This window comes from Zingiber officinale, chromosome 5A, assembly GCF_018446385.1.
Source record: "Zingiber officinale cultivar Zhangliang chromosome 5A, Zo_v1.1, whole genome shotgun sequence".
Taxonomy (NCBI): domain Eukaryota; kingdom Viridiplantae; phylum Streptophyta; class Magnoliopsida; order Zingiberales; family Zingiberaceae; genus Zingiber; species Zingiber officinale.
In genome coordinates this window covers 81,044,344-81,061,785 of record NC_055994.1, presented here as the reverse complement: position 1 = coordinate 81,061,785, position 17,442 = coordinate 81,044,344, and the positions used below count along the sequence as shown (strand labels likewise).

The window sequence follows — 17,442 nt, the reverse complement described above, 5'->3', positions numbered from 1 at the left end:
GACATGGTCACCCTCGACAATCGACCATCTCACACACAATGGTGAGACCGAGTGGGTAGGGTGCCTACACCGTCACTGCTCCTCAAGAGTGACCGAGTGGACGGGATGCTTTGGAGTACACCTATCCTCCTACCTCAAACATAGTGAGGGAGCGAATGCTCTCAACTCCCAGACGCTGATGGCGACGGGAGGGATCCTGTCGCTACCACGCACACACTACCCATGAGCGGACCAGTGAGCACCGAACTAGCCATACACACCCTCATGTCGTGCCACTACCCATGCAGTGAAACACGTTGTGTGCAGGCCTATGTAGCCGGCCGACGAGCTCAACAATAATGGAGTCGTCAATCGCCCAGCATGCAATCATGCGATATAGTGCATGCGGCTACAATATGACATACCTGAACATAGCCTCCTCCATATATGTGTGTGCCCAAAAGGTAAACGCGTATATATAACCATGATATAAACAGCATAAATCCAAAGATATCACATATAACAAGGATGTAAGTATCATGATTCGAAGAGCATGTATCACACATGTAAAGCAACTAATCCAGTAGAGTAGAGCACTATAGCTATGCATCTCTATGAACATATATACACATGGCAAGAGATAAAATATCCAATCCTGAAGTAACGCAACTAGCAGATGAAGCATGTGATAGGTATCAACTAGCTAAGACCAAAAGAAAGAATAATCTACTATCTACCACTAGTAAGTATATATAAGCTACACATATCATAAGACATTATCAAAAGATAAGTCAAAGGGTACCCGCCTCAAATAGAAGGTACGATCAAGCAATCCAAGGTCGAGACGCCTGTCTCTAATCAGAGTCCTGTGTCAATCAAATAATATATATATATTTTATTTAGCTAAATCCAAATGAATAGCTAAATAAAATCCCTAAACTAAATTAGGGCAAAATCCTAATCCATACAACCTCAATCTACTTAATTAATCTAATGGTTAATTAGGGTTAGTTACCTAATCCATAATCGCCAATTAGATTAGAAATCTAACAGTTGACTAGGATTAATAACCTTAACCCTAATCATTCCATTAAATTAATCTAAACAATTAATTCTAATCACAATAACTAACCATCTAGTAATCATGTAATCCAATTATCCCTAATTCAACACATAAACCTAAATTAACCATTCTACAACAAGATCAAAACCTACACACAATCAACAACTAGTATAATCCATCCACAACATGCTCATGTATCAATTACTCCTACACATACCTCAATCAAGCTACTGTTGATGCTGGTTTGAGGGCTGCCGGCAAGGAAACACCACAGCAAGAACAGAACAGCACCCCACAGCCCTAATGTAGCTACTGTCCACCAACCCGATACCTCTGGTGAGCAAGGGAAAGGAAGAACCGGTCACACAATCATCTCAATATCCTAAATCAACCTTAGAACAGAGTAGATCACACCATGGGAACCGTAGATCAAAACAATACCCTAACCTCACCTCAACCAATTGTCTCCATAAGGTGTCGCCCGATTCGATTCTGTGTACCAAGGATTCCTCTAACCCTCAATCAACAACAAGAATGAAGGAATCCATGACCTAACCTGAGATCACCCACAATCAGCGAGGAAGCGAACAAGAATCGGAAAAGAAGACTCGAACTAGGGCCGGAATCAGAGAACAGAAAAGAGGATGGATCGGTCGCTTACCCTCAAGGCCCTAATGGTCTCTTCCCGTCGACGATCGGATGGCAAATGCTCGACCCAATGGCGTCACTCAAGGAAGAAAAGGTTCGGCAATCGGCTAGAGACGACGCAACTTCGTGTCTGTGATCCGGAAAGGAATAGCGCCACCCGAATCTAAGCTCAACGGCCGCTGATGCCAGTAGAGGAAGATCGCTGATCACCGGAGCTGGAAACCCTATCTCTTCGGCGCCGCCTGCCCGCGAGAGAGAGAACAGAGGAAGAGAGGGAAGGAGCTCGGGTGAGGAGAGGAATGGGATCGGCGATTGTTTTAGGGGAAAGAATAAGAAAAGAAAAGTATTTATATTAAAAACTTTTCCTCACTTAAACAGGTATCCCAAACAGACTTTATCCGTACCCGTTAATTGATCCCCTCAAAACCCGTCGTACGAGCTCCGAAAAATTCCCAGAAAATTCCTAAAATTCCGGAAAAATTTTATAAGGCTATTTCCCAAATAACCCTATTATTTAAATTTTCCGAGATCTCACATCCTCCCCTACTAATAAAAATTTGGTCCCCAAATTTCGCTATAACCAACAGCAAACACTGAAATATAACCATGCAGTATAAATGCTGAAAGGAACTCTAACCCACATACCTCAAGTAAAAAGATGAGGGTATCGAGCTCGAATCGTATCCTCCAACTCCCAAGTAGCCTCCTCGTCAGAATGATGCTGCCATCCGACTTTAACCAGTCGGACAGTCTTGTTCCGCAGCTGACGCTCTCTATGGTCCAGAATCCGCACCGGAACCTCCTCGTAAGTAACATCAGGCTGAATAGGAACAGCTATATCTGACAGAACATGTGCCGGATCGGATACGTATCTCCTCAGCATAGATACATGGAATACATCGTGAATGCCAGCTAGAGATGGTGGTAGCGCCAGACGGTAAGCTACTGCTCCAATCCTCTCCAAGATCTGGAAAGGTCCGATATATCGCGGAGCTAACTTACCTCGAAGACCAAATCTCTTCACCCCTTTAGTGGGTGAAACTCTCAAAAATACATGATCACCAGTAGAGAACTCCAGGGGTCTCCGCCGCTGATCAGCATAACTCTTCTGACGGTCCTGAGCCTCTGACATCCTCCGTCTGATAGTACGAACTAACTCTGCATCCTGCTGAGCTCTCTGAGGTCCTATCAACTGGGCCTCCCCAACCTCTTCCCAGAGGGTGGGTGTCCGACAAGGCCTACCATACAACGCCTCAAACGGTGCCATCTGGATAGCCGAATGATAGCTGTTGTTGTAGGTGAACTCCACTAATGGCAGGTGGTCCTCCCAACTACCTCCGAAGTCCATGACACAAGACCTCAGCAAGTCCTCCAAATTCTAAATGGTCCGCTCTGACTGTCCATCTTTCTGTGGATGGAATGCCGTACTAAAACGAAGATGTGTGCCCAAGGCCTGCTGCAGACTCTGCCAGAATCGGGACGTGAACCGTGGGTCTCTATCAGATATAGTACTCAACGGAACTCCATGCAATCTGATAATCTCTCGACAATATAACTCAGCTAATCGATCCAGAGAATCAGTCTTCCGGATCGCTAAAAAGTGTGCGGATTTGGTTAATCGGTCAACGATTACCCAAATCGCATCATGGCCTCGTCGAGTCCTAGGCAGTCCTACCACAAAATCCATAGTAATATGCTCCCACTTCCACTCTGGAATAGGGATCCTCTGAAGTAACCCAGCAGGTCTCTGGTGCTCAGCCTTCACCTGCTGATAGATAAGACATCTAGCAACAAACTCCGCGATGTCCTTCTTCATACCGTTCCACCAATAGGAACGCCTCAAATCTCGATACATACGGGTCCCACCTGGGTGGATAGCAAATCTAGAACGATGAGCCTCCTGAAGTAACTCCTCCATGACCGGGTGAGACTGAGGTACATAATCCCCTGAAATAAACAATCCCTCGTCGTCTCGTGTAAACTCGGTCTGCTCTCTAATGAATCAGAAATGCCGATCTCCTACCTGGGCCTCTCGAATCCTCATCCCGATCGACGATCGAGCAACCATGGTAACAAGAATACCCTGTTTTGCTCCTCAAGTCCCAACTCGGAGAATCCTCAATCAAGTCCGTGACTAAAACTCGGTGACAAGCTAAAGTCCCTCTGGACTTCCGTATCGGCAACCACATTAGCTTTACCGGATGGTAGCTAATAGTACAATCATAATCCTTCAGAACTCCATCCATCTCCTCCGTCGGAGATTGAGTTCCTTCGAGTGAAAATATATTTGAGACTCTTATGATCGAAGAATCTCAAAGTAATACCATAAAGATGATGTCGCCAAATCTTCAAAGCAAAGATAATAGCGGCTAGCTCTAAATCATGTATTGGGTAGTTCTTCTCATGCTCCTTCAACGACGAAAAGCATAGAAGACTACCCTACCGTGCTGCATCAAAACAGAGCCCAAGCCATGAAGAGATGTGTCTGTGTAATCCGTCATCACCGAAGGTAAAACCAAAGCTGGTGCCGATACTAATCTCCTCCTGAAAGCTGGTCTCACAAGCCTCTTACGTGAACTTCACGCCTTTCCTAGTCGACGTGTCAATGGCATAGCAATGATGGAGAAACCCTCAACGAATCGGGTAATATCCGAATCCCAAGAAACCTGCGAATCTCTGGATCGATTTGGCTCCTAGTGATAGCCTCGATCTTCGAGGATCAATCGAAATACCTTGGCTAGAAACCACATGTCCTAGAAAACCAACGGAAGCCAAATGCACACTTGCTGAACTTCGCATACAGATGATGTCGTCGAAGAGTCTCCAAGACTATGCGAAGGTGCTGCGCATGTTCCTCCTCGGAACGTGAATAGATCAATATGTCATCGATAAATACAATCACAAACTGATCCAGATACTCCAAAAAGATACGGTTCATCAGATCCATAACTACTGCAAGAGCATTGGTAAGCCCAAATGGCATTACCAAAAACTCGTAGTGTCCGTATATGGTGCGAAATGCTGTCTTCTGAATATCAGAATCTCTAACTCTCAGCTAATAATATCCAGACCGCAGATCAACCTTAGAATACACTGATGTATCCCTGAGCTGATCAAATAAATCTTCAATCCGTGGCAAGGGGTACTTATTTCTGATAGTCACTGTATTTAGCTGCCTATAATCGATGCACAACCTCAGAGTACCATCCTTCTTCTTGACGAATAGTACTGGAGACCACTAAGGTGGAATATCGTGGGGTTCTCCACAAGGATACCGGAATGCTCCTGCCCGTGCATGCCATATGCAGCTGCTACAGGGGCAGTTGTCCTCTGCTGACGATGCGAAGATTAGCCTTTCGGCCCGCCTCGCTGAGTCCCGGACTGACCAAATTGTCCTCCCGGAACATAAATCCCGGAAGCTACATGCTGAGTCTTCAGCGAACAGTCTCGACTCAAATGTCCTGGCAGTTTGCAATAATAGCAAATTGACTATCCCAGAGTACATGCAGAGATGATGTGATCTCGAGATCCGCATCTGGTGCAGTAAGAGTCATCGGTGGACTGGTTTCGGTTCTGCCGAGAAGACCGAGAACGTCCTGATGCAGAGCGTCCTGACTTCTGGGGTCAGCCAGATGACCCAGAAGTACTCTGACCCATCTGAGTGCGACTGCTCTGCTGCTGTCCCGTAGTATGTGGCTGCTGGATCCGTCCGGAAGTCTGATCAGTCTGCTTTCTTTTATTATCTGTATTTGCTCTCTACTGAGCTGCCTAAATCATAAGAGCTCTATCCAGAGCCTCTGTATATGATGAATGACCAAAATCGGCAATCTACACCTGAAGATGCTCGTCCAGTCCTTGGACAAACTGAAGCATACGAGATCTGTCATCGGCAACCAACTCAGGACAGAATCCGACCAACCGGTTAAATTCGACATTATACTCCATCACTGAGCGGTTATTCTGTCGAAGACTCAGGAAATCCCGCCGACGTGTCATCTGATACGCCTGGGGAAAACACTGACTCTCGAATGCCTCTCTAAATCTCGTATATATAACATGCTGCTCGCCTATAATCGAGCGCTGTGTGTCCCACCAGATCTCTGCCCCGTCTCGTAAGTGGTAAGCAGCCAGCTCAGTCTTCTCCCACTCGGAGCAGGCCATGTAAAAGAATGTCTGCTCCATAGACTCTATCCAAGATTGAGCCACGCTCGGGTCAGTCTCCCCGCGAAATAGCGTGAATTGGCTTTTCACCAACTCCGCCAAGGCTGGGATCCATGCTCGTGCCACAACCATATCCGTAGATATCGCTGCGGTACTGGGCAGAATCACTGGAGTTGATCTTATGGGTGGTACTGATGGATAGGTTGGAAGAGGTGCCACTGGTGCTGCCACATAAACAGGGCAGGAACCACTAGTGGAACTACAGAGTAGGCAAAAGTAGGGACGACTAAAGGTACGATGGGCGGTACCGGGTAAGATGTAACCGGTACTGCTGGTGCAGGTACCGAGTATGTAGTAACCAGCACAGATGTCTGTGGTGGTACCGAGTACGCAGTAGGCACGGCTAGAGAAGGTGCCGAGTACCCTGTAGGTACTACTGGTGCAGTGAGGTAGGTACCTCAAGTCGCCAACCGTGGGATCGGCGCCCAACGTGGTCACAATACCCTGAGGAGTCTATCCCTCACGGACAGGCTCAACCCTAACAGAACTCTCTGGAGACTCTGTCTCTAGAGAATCGATCGCCCTCATACATGTGCGACCACGTTTAAGTACTAGAACACGTATCATATATGAAAAAAAAATGTTATCCAGATATCACTACAGGTATGAAAACTATAAAATTACCTGATTTACCTATTGCCGTCTGGAGATATCCTGTCGCTGCTTAGCCCCAAATAGAACCAATAAAACCTCGTCAAAATGCCTCGGAATTCCGAAACGAGAAGTCGACGAAAATCCATACAAATCCAAAATACCGAGAAATGCTCACGAAAGTAAGCCTCGTAAATCCGAAACCCGACAAGTAGGTATCGCAAAACTTTGCTCTGATACCAAAAATATTGTCACGCCCCAGGTAGTCCCTGTCCGAAGAAATTTCGACAGCATCTCCCCTGTACGGCGGACAATATGAAGCTCAGTATACATATATCTCCATACCTCGGCCACACACGGCCGGAATAATACAATACAAAAGAACAAGCCACACAGTTTATATCAACATTCCACATAATTCAACATATAATCAATCCACGCAGTTGAATAAGGACAGACGATATAAAATCTCAAAAATATATGTACACATCCTACTCCACTACATCGAAGAAAACCAAATCCACGAAGTAATGAAAATATCTGCAGCGGGAAACAATAGTAGTAAACCCGAATGTTCAATGTAAAGTCCACAATACAAACCCACGATACAAGTATATAAGATGCAAAAGCAAAATATAATCCAACAAAGAAAATCCTCGCGATAACGGGGCTAGCGACTGGAATCTCTCCTGACGTCCTCAACCTGAAAAATAATAACAACGGGGTGAGTTCAAAGAACTCAGCAGGTAATCCAATAGATATGTACAGCAACATATAACTACCAGTAATATCCTAAGGTACAGTCTCCTAAACCATAGGACCTACAGTACAGTCTCCTAACAATATAACAGATATGCATAGCTGAAATAAACTGTAATAACCAGCAAAAGGCATAAAGTACAGTCTATAGCAAGAATGATAAGAAAATGCATAACTGAAATAAACTGTGCTCACCTGCGAGGCTTGGGCAACTGACTGTCAACATACAGAGATAAAAGTAGTCAGAGCAAAAGCATGTATCCTGTATGCATGTCAATCATATGCAATCACCAAAATGCATCAATCATAACGAATGCAATCCATGCATATGATGCAATATGACATGGTCACCCCTCACGCCAGTCACCATCTCACACACAATGGTGAGACCGAATGGCACCGTGCACTCTGCCATCACCCCTCAAGAGTGACCGAGTGGACGGGATGCTGCCGGAGTACACCTATCCTCCTACCTCAACATAGTGAGGGAGCGCAATGCTCTCAACTCCAGACGCGATGACGGGGAGGGATCCTCTGCTACCACGCTGCATCACACTACCCATGAGCGGACCAGTGGAGCACTACAGAGCTACCTACACACCCCATTTGCTGTGCCACTACCCATGCAATGGACACATGGTGTGTGCGGCCTATGTAGCCGACCGACGAGCTCAACAATAATGGAGTCGTCAATCGCCCAGCATGCAATCATGCGATATGGTGCATGCGGCTACAATATGACATACCTGAACATAGCCTCCTCCATATATGTGTGTGCCCAAAAGGTAAACGCGTATATATAACCATGATATAAACAGCATAAATCCAAAGATATCACATATAACAAGGATGTAAGTATCATGATTCGAAGAGCATGTATCACACATGTAAAGCAACTAATCCAGTAGAGTAGAGCACTATAGCTATGCATCTCTATGAACATATATACACATGGCAAGAGATAAAATATCCAATCCTGAAGTAACGCAACTAGCAGATGAAGCATGTGATAGGTATCAACTAGCTAAGACCAAGAGAAAGAATAATCTACTATCTACCACTAGTAAGTATATATAAGCTACACATATCATAAGACATTATCAAAAGATAAGTCAAAGGGTACCCGCCTCAAATAGAAGGTACGATCAAGCAATCCAAGGTCGAGACGCCTGTCTCTAATCAGAGTCCTGTGTCAATCAAATAATATATATATTTTATTTAGCTAAATCCAAATGAATAGCTAAATAAAATCCCTAAACTAAATTAGGGCAAAATCCTAATCCATACAACCTCAATCTACTTAATTAATCTAATGGTTAATTAGGGTTAGTTACCTAATCCATAATCGCCAATTAGATTAGAAATCTAACAGTTGACTAGGATTAATAACCTTAACCCTAATCATTCCATTAAATTAATCTAAACAATTAATTCTAATCACAATAACTAACCATCTAGTAATCATGTAATCCAATTATCCCTAATTCAACACATAAACCTAAATTAACCATTCTACAACAAGATCAAAACCTACACACAATCAACAACTAGTATAATCCATCCACAACATGCTCATGTATCAATTACTCCTACACATACCTCAATCAAGCTACTGTTGATGCTGGTTTGAGGGCTGCCGGCAAGGAAACACCACAGCAAGAACAGAACAGCACCCCACAGCCCTAATGTAGCTACTGTCCACCAACCCGATACCTCTGGTGAGCAAGGGAAAGGAAGAACCGGTCACACAATCATCTCAATATCCTAAATCAACCTTAGAACAGAGTAGATCACACCATGGGAACCGTAGATCAAAACAATACCCTAACCTCACCTCAACCAATTGTCTCCATAAGGTGTCGCCCGATTCGATTCTGTGTACCAAGGATTCCTCTAACCCTCAATCAACAACAAGAATGAAGGAATCCATGACCTAACCTGAGATCACCCACAATCAGCGAGGAAGCAAACAAGAATCGGAAAAGAAGACTCGAACTAGGGCCGGAATCAGAGAACAGAAAAGAGGATGGATCGGTCGCTTACCCTCAAGGCCCTAATGGTCTCTTCCCGTCGACGATCGGATGGCAAATGCTCGACCCAATGGCGTCACTCAAGGAAGAAAAGGTTCGGCAATCGGCTAGAGAAGACGCAACTTCGTGTCTGTGATCCGGAAAGGAATAGCGCCACCCGAATCTAAGCTCAACGGCCGCTGATGCCAGTAGAGGAAGATCGCCGATCACCGGAGCTGGAAACCCTATCTCTTCGGCGCCGCCTGCCCGCGAGAGAGAGAACAGAGGAAGAGAGGGAAGGAGCTCGGGTGAGGAGAGGAATGGGATCGGCGATTGTTTTAGGGGAAAGAATAAGAAAAGAAAAGTATTTATATTAAAAACTTTTCCTCACTTAAACAGGTATCCCAAACAGACTTTATCCGTACCCGTTAATTGATCCCCTCAAAACCCGTCGTACAAGCTCCGAAAAATTCCCAGAAAATTCCTAAAATTCTGAAAAAATTTTATAAGGCTATTTCCCAAATAACCCTATTATTTAAATTTTCCGAGATCTCACATACTTTATGTTTAGAACTCTTCCTTTTAATTACTATGAACATTAGTTCCATTAATAGAGTTGTATTATTGTTGCATGCATGATCAGATTAATATATGTTTTGTTTCTTTTGCTATTAGATAAGCCTGAGCAGTATGTATAGATGAGTTATATATGTTTTCCGCTGTTACATATTGTATGCTTTGAGTTTTGTGAGTTTTAAGCATAGATAATTTCATATGAGCAACATTAGTTAAGATGATTTAGTAGTCCAGTAGCGCTCCACCCTCACAGACTAGTAGTGAGGAGGGTGGGGTCGTTACAATAAGGGCGCAATACTGGGTGAAGAAGGTCCTACTCAAGTACCTAGATTTTAATGAAACATATGTATGCATAAGCAAATCTAGCCTAAGCCGCTTAGTGGGAAACCTAGCATCAGCAGATGGGGCATTACTAGGGCTAGGAGCAGCATGTCATCTTTTTCTAATTTTATAGACACGTATAAGCATAGATAGACAAGAAAATACATATAAACTAAGTATTGAAGAGATATATTGAGGTAAAGTATACCTAGGAGGCAATTTTGAGATTTTGGGGATGAAAACATTGAGCAATCATGGCTGGAAGGCTCCTTGTCGCATCTGAGATTGCGAACAGAAAACCCTTTATTCGCTGGAAAAATACTGCTTGAAGGCGCCTTCAAGCTTAATGGAAGATGTCTTCAATAGGTTATGGAGGGCGCCTTCAAATGACTAAAGGTGTCTTCCACCGCTTAGGCGGGATTTTTCCCACCTCTCCTAAGGGCGCCTCCGATAGTGTCGGAGGCGCCTTCGGGAGGCGTTATTTTATTTGATATTTAAAATTTAAATTTAAATATAAAATTTTAATTTTAAGTTTAATTTTTAATTTTTATTTTATTAAGTTTAATTTTAAATTTTTATTTTTTAATTTAAGTTTAATTTTTAATTTAAGTTTAAATTTAAATTTAAATTTAATTTTTAATTTAAATTTAATTTTTAATTTAAATTTCAATTTAATTTTAATTTTAATTTTTAATTTAAGTTTGATTTTAAATATTTAATTTAAGTTTAATTTTAAAATTTAAATTTAAGATAAGTGAGTTACCTTCACATACCAACTTGCAGTTTATCGACTAGTCTCTCGACCTTCCAGGTCTTTTTGCTAGTTGTCAAGTCCACAGACCCAATTGGATTTCGGCCAGCTGTCAGACTCCCCGGACCCAGCCAGATTTTTCGCCAGATATCAGGTCGGCCCTTTGACTTATCTGGGCTTCACACGAACTATTGGCTCCTCAAACCTAGTTGGGTTTGATCCTGGTGTCAGGTCTCCTAGACCCATCAATCTCTGCACGATCTGTAAATACATTAAATCATAAAAACACCAAACTTTACTTGCTTATCATTCATCAAAATCTGAGTTAGACCGTTAGTGCAAACTGCACCAATAAGATCGAGTCACACATTGGGGGGGTGAATGACAAGATTTTTAAAAATGAATCTTTTTCGTTTTAAGAACAGAGTGCATAGCAGAAAACTAAGTAAAAAAACGAAAATAGAAAGGCAAGTAAAAAAACACACATTCGATTTTACTTGGTTTAGAACTTTCGACGACTTCTACTCTAAGACCCAGGTCTCGCAGACCTATCGATGGATAATCCACTAAAATACCTCTTCCGGTACCTCCAAAAGAGGGAATCAAGTACAAAATAATTTGGAACAAGTGCAACACACTGCACTTGTCCTTTTACAGTAATTAAGTACACAAATGAAAAAGATTACCAAACACTCGTTCAATATGGTTGCCTTGAGATTGGTGTTTGGGCGGCTTCTTAGTAGTAGACAAGTATAGTCACATCGCAACAGAGTTGTAGCAGGAAGCCAGAGCGTTTGGAAGTCTGATTAGAAGTGCAGATGTTCGTATCAGTGTCTGTGTTGATGGTTTAAGTGAGCACCCCTTATATTGAGCATGGAAGGCGCCTCAAATGTAGCAAGTTTGATCCCGAACAGCTTGATCCTTATCTTTGACGAATTGTAAACTTTATCCTACGGAAGACGCCTTCAATGCACTGAAGGCGCCTTCTATGAAAGTGCCAAGGCACCTTCGGTGCTTGAAGGTGCTTTCCATCCCTTGGAAGGTGCCTCGGATACTGTTCACCCGAGGCTTTTTGTGCTCTTCTTGCTCTGCAAAGCATGTTAGTCCAATAAACCAAATAATAACCTGTAAGACAAGTGTTAGTACAATAATACTGAGTAGTAATTAGACCCTATCTCCCCGAGACCAGGATCTAGTCAAGGTCTCAGTTTAGGGTTCTGAAATAGACCTAAATTGAACCGACGCCTACTATCCCTCAACCGGGACGCGTCCTCATTGAGTTACCTTTCTCCAGTAACTTACCTTTACTTACCAACTTGTAGTTAGTTTGACTAGTCTCTTAACCCACCAGGTCTTCATGCCAGTTGTCAAGTCTACAGACCCAACTGGACTTCTACCAGATATCAGGTCAGCCCGTTGACCTATCTAGACTTCACACCAGTTATCAGGTCTCATGGACCTAACTGGATTTCAACCTGGTATCAAGTCCTCCAGATCCATCAATTCCTGCACACTTGGTAAATTACTTAGATCACAAATACACCTAACTCATTTTTCATTTATCAAAATCTGAGTTAGACTGTTAGTGCAAACTGCACCAACAATAAGGAGCGATTCATATACTGGTAATGGAAGATTTCTTTAGAGATGACTACACATCTTCCATCACCAGATATATTCTGACATCAAATATTCCTTAATGCCTCATTATTGTAGAGGTTATGAAAGGTGATATAAAAAGGGTTCTCTCCATTGGCGAGGTATGCTCACATTTTTACTTACGCAATACATTTTTACAAACTTGGCATCACACAACTATTGTTCTTCTCCCTGATACCATACTGACTTGAGCGTTAGAGTACCTATCCTAGGAACCCCTCCCTGATTCTCACTCTAGCATTCCCTTTGCTCTCTCTCTTTAGTGTGTGTACGTAGAGGAAGAAGTCATTTTCTCTCTATTTTAAAGTCTACTCCCAATTAATAACAGAGTCACATATCAGCGCACCATCTCCATCATTTTCATACATGATCCGCCATAAATAATATCTTTAGTCTCTTTTTCTTAGACTAAAATATAGCCATAATTATATTAATTTTTTATTTCTAGAAATTTAAAAATATCATTTAAATTTATTTCCATGATTTTTTTTCTTGCAAAATTTTGTCACCCCCTTAATGTTTTTTAAATAAAAAGTATGATAAAATTTGATAAAAATATCAACCGAAATGGTTAAGTTTTATCTATTTGTGTTATTTTTTTCAGAATTTTATTTATGTTAGTTTTCTTTCTTTACCATGTTTATTTTTTTTTATATGCCCTTTAGCCCATAACATTCGTTCCTAATTTGCACGTTACATCCGCGTGACGCAAAACCATTCCTCGGCTGAAATCCTAAATCTCAGTCAGAAAATTCTTAATTCGGAAAACCATAAATCTCCGTTCATCCTCCATTCATTCGACACTGAATGAGAGCAACAGAGAACCTCCGATCAATTAATCGTTGCAAATTCTATTAATCCTCCGTTCGAGAGACGTTGAGAAGCCGAACTTTTCTTCTTCCTTTCTTCATCGAAGAAAATAGTAAATACCAAATTGAGAGGTATATTACTTTCTCATTTATATTATATCACTTTTTCTATTTTTGATTATAGGCCAAATTGTGAGTTTATTATGACTTGCTTTTAATTAGTACCAGATTAATTAATCCTATGACCAGATATATAATTTACATTCTGTACGAACCTTTAAATTTCCAAGCGAAATTGAAGTTTATCTTGAATATCACTAATAAATTCAACATAACTCTTATCGGTTAGTATTGGAGGATTATTGGTGCAATTATTTTCAGATCAAGATTGATCAATTTAACTAAATTCGAGTGGATTCGAGTATGATTTTCAATATTTGGGCAATATGTTATAGACAATATGTGAGAAAGGTCAAGTAGGTCAAGGAGGATCGGTATTTGACCAGTAAAGTTCTAACTGGAGGTTAGGCAGGATAAGTCCTAACTCGAGGGTTAGGCAAAGGAAAAGTTCAAGTGAATCAGGGAGGACCGCACGTTAGTAAGGAAAGTCCAAATTGATCAAAAATGACCATATGTTGGCAAGGAAAGTTCTAACTCTGTTTAGGCAAAAGAAAGTCTAAGTAGGTCAAGGAGGACTGCACGTTGACAAGGAAATTCTAAGTGGATCGAGGAGGACCACACGTTGACAAGGAAAGTCCAAGCGAGTCAAGGAGGACCTCATATTGGCAAGGAGAGTCCTAACTACAGTTAGACAAACAAATTCCGAGTGGATTAAGGAGGATCGCACGTTTGTAAAGGAAAACTCTAACTGTGATTAAGCAAAGGGAAGTCCAAGTGGGTTAAGGGGAATCACACGTTAGTAAGGTAAAGTCCTAACTATAGTTAGGTAAAAGAAAAATCCAAGTGGGTCAAGAAGGACTGCACTTGGTGATTAGAAGTCCAACAAGAAGTTGACAAAGTCCAAGTGGGTCAAAAGGTTGACCGAACACTTGGTGAAGAAGTCTCAACAGGTCATGGTTGACCGAAGATTAGGAAATAGACTTGGGTTAAATAAGTTAGGGTTGGGTAATCAATCAGGTGATAGATTGAGACATGTGTCAATCGATCAGCTGATTGATTGGGTGTATCTCTTCGGGAAGTACAAGGTGAATCGATCAGGCCTGAACCTAATCGATCAAGTGATTGATTGGAAGCTGGTTTTCACAAAGCATAGTACATTGCGCTATGCTGAATCGATTGGGAAGAATTCCAATCGATTGAGGATATCACGGGAGGCTTACTCAATTGGCTAATCGATTAAGCTTGGTCGTGAGCAAACAGAGAGCTTTTGAATCGATCAAGTAATCGATTGAAGTTGTTTGATCGATTGGGTAATGAATTGGGAGAAGCTCGTGAGTGAACAGAGGGCTTCGTAATCGATTGGATGATCAATTAAGAAGATCCGTAATCGATTGGCTAATCGATTAAGTGACGAAGAAAAGAGACGTTGTAAGGTTTGGACGGCTGGATATGCTTGGATCTGGCGTGACAATCGATTGAGAGTAAGGTTAATCAATTAGGAGCCCTAATTCGTGAGATATAAAGGCGACAACGAAGATTCAAATGCAATACTTCTTCTTTGATTTTTCTGCCAGTTCTTGAAGGTTCTTGGAGCAAAGTGCTGCTGCATTGCCAAGCATCAAGAGGCGAACTATAGCAACAAGAGATCAAAAGCAAAAGTTCCTCATTGTAGTACTTATTTTCTTGTTCTTGTATCTTTTATTGTATTTCTCGTGTATTCTCGTGTTGGAGTTTGTACAAGGCTTTTCTGTCTCCTAGAAGGAGGATTTCATAATGTATTATGAGTGAGGAAAGTGAACTTTTGGATTAGCCACCTCAAGAAGGTGGATACTAAGTAAAATCAAGGATGTTAACGTTTGTTTCTAATTTTCCGTTGCAATAAATCATCGACAAAGTGATTAGAGCTAATCACCCCCCACCCCCCTCCCTCCCATAGTTTGCCAGAGTATCCTAACAGTTAGCACCACCGGGTTTGTAAATGCTAGGTAGGTTGAATTAGATTATAACATTTACAAACAATATCATCAATATGGCACATTTTAGTATCACATGAATACAATAAATAGACACTACATTCTTTTCTATACCATCCATTCAAAGTAATTATATACTAACTATATCATAAGTTTTCCCAAAATAAGTAATAATATCATTCAAAATCGACTGATAACTAAATGATTGATTGTCCCAACATATTGACCTTTTAGGAATCGTATCAATCTATACAATGTCACTGTTAATATTTTCCATTAATTATCAGAAAAATTCTTTCTATTTTTTTCAGTTTCTAAACTTAGGTAGATTAAACTAACCATTTCTTACTTTTATGCATATAGCATCATAATTGTAAAATTACATCTATATGAATGTGGTATAGTTTATAAATGATAGAAATCAATTTTTTTATTATTTGGATCCTCATCCTTTGGATTTTCGAGCAGGTTCATTCTTGTTTTTAAATTATTAACATATTAAGTCATTTTTTAAATGTAGATGTTACACAATTTACTTTGCTTATAGATTAGTTTAACCATGTCAGTTAAGTATACCTTTGTTAGGATCCGTATGAGCTAAGGAGGATTAATAACATGGGCAGTTTTGAGAAGTTTTGAGAAAAATTAGGTCTGAGCAAAGTTATAGATTTGGTCATTTAAGTCCTCTCTCTTATATTAATTTGAAAAGTCAAATATATATTAAAACAACTAATTGAATATCATAATGAAAGTAAATTAAAATATGTAATTAAAAAAACTACACACTAGAGAATACTTTACATAATTTCTCAAAATAACTTATTCAACAATTAATATTATTTAAAATATATTTCTTACATTTTTTTGAAATAAAGTCATCCATTATATCGCTATATGAGATATCCTTTAATATGTTTTTTTTCCATATAGAGGATCACTAAATCATTCTCTTGACTCATTGTAGTTCTCAAATAAGATTTTAATAATTTTAATTTTGAAAAGCTTCTTTAAAATTTGATGACAACCATGATCATAACTAAAACATCTATTTTCAATGTAAACTCTAAAACTTTAATGACAGTCTAAGATTTATTTGTGTAATATGCTTCTAGAGGTAGCATATCTTGCAACATTCTTAATTATAAAAGTAGATCATGTGCATCAATATCAAACACATCATCCTTTTTTAGAACATATTTAAGATTCACACGGTATTTTCTTAAATCATCTATTAGTATTAGCCCTAAGAACCAATTATGAGATGATTAGACTTATTAGGTTATTGGATTAATGGTTAATCCAATATAATAATTCAACCCATTAAGAGGAAAACAAAGAGACATTTAATCCGAATTAGACTCATTGAGTTAGACTCAATTGGATTTAATTATTAGATTGAGTCTAATTTAAATTAGATTCATGGAGTCAATTTAGATTGATGTTCATGAAGTCAATTGAGATTGATAAGGTTCAATGAGTTAAACTCATTGAGTGAACTTGAATTCACCAAGGATTAGGAAAGGTCTTTTACATGATTTGATCATGTAAAAGAAGACTAAAAGGCTCTTCATGGAAGATGAAAGTCTCTAAGTCTCTTCATGAAAGATGATAATTCATGGAGGAAAATGAAAATTCAAGGGACTTTTGGTATTCCATGAGAGTACAAAAGATGATTTTCAACCATTGAATGGTTAGATGTTCATTTGGTCTTCTTCTTTCCCTCCTCTTCTTCCTCTTAGCCGATCATTCCTCATGGTCGAATCATTTTTCTTGCTAGCACAAGAAGATGGTTCTTCTCCGAAGTCGTGTCCGTGCGACGAACGGAATGTGTTTGTGTGGATACCATAGAGGCACGACCACTTGATCATACTAAGATATGCATCTAAAAAAAAGTTACTATTCGGATTGCGAAGGGCACACAATAAAGGTATACTCCCTCTCATGTAAAACTTAGTATATGATA

The 17,442-nt window shown here is 40.6% G+C and overlaps 2 long non-coding RNA genes across 2 annotated transcripts; both read right to left on the bottom strand.

Annotated features, from left to right (window-relative positions):
• Nucleotides 1-784: 784 nt before the first annotated feature.
• On the bottom strand, nt 785-1,588 carry LOC121982941. Its single transcript, XR_006112340.1, has 3 exons — nt 1,495-1,588; nt 1,260-1,375; nt 785-845 (listed from the first exon to the last, which is right to left on the bottom strand). It is a non-coding gene; the product is annotated as an uncharacterized LOC121982941 (long non-coding RNA).
• A 6,799-nt stretch (nt 1,589-8,387) lies between these two features.
• Nucleotides 8,388-9,436, bottom strand: LOC121982940. Its single transcript, XR_006112339.1, has 4 exons — nt 9,305-9,436; nt 9,096-9,199; nt 8,861-8,976; nt 8,388-8,448 (listed from the first exon to the last, which is right to left on the bottom strand). It is a non-coding gene; the product is annotated as an uncharacterized LOC121982940 (long non-coding RNA).
• Nucleotides 9,437-17,442: the final 8,006 nt, after the last annotated feature.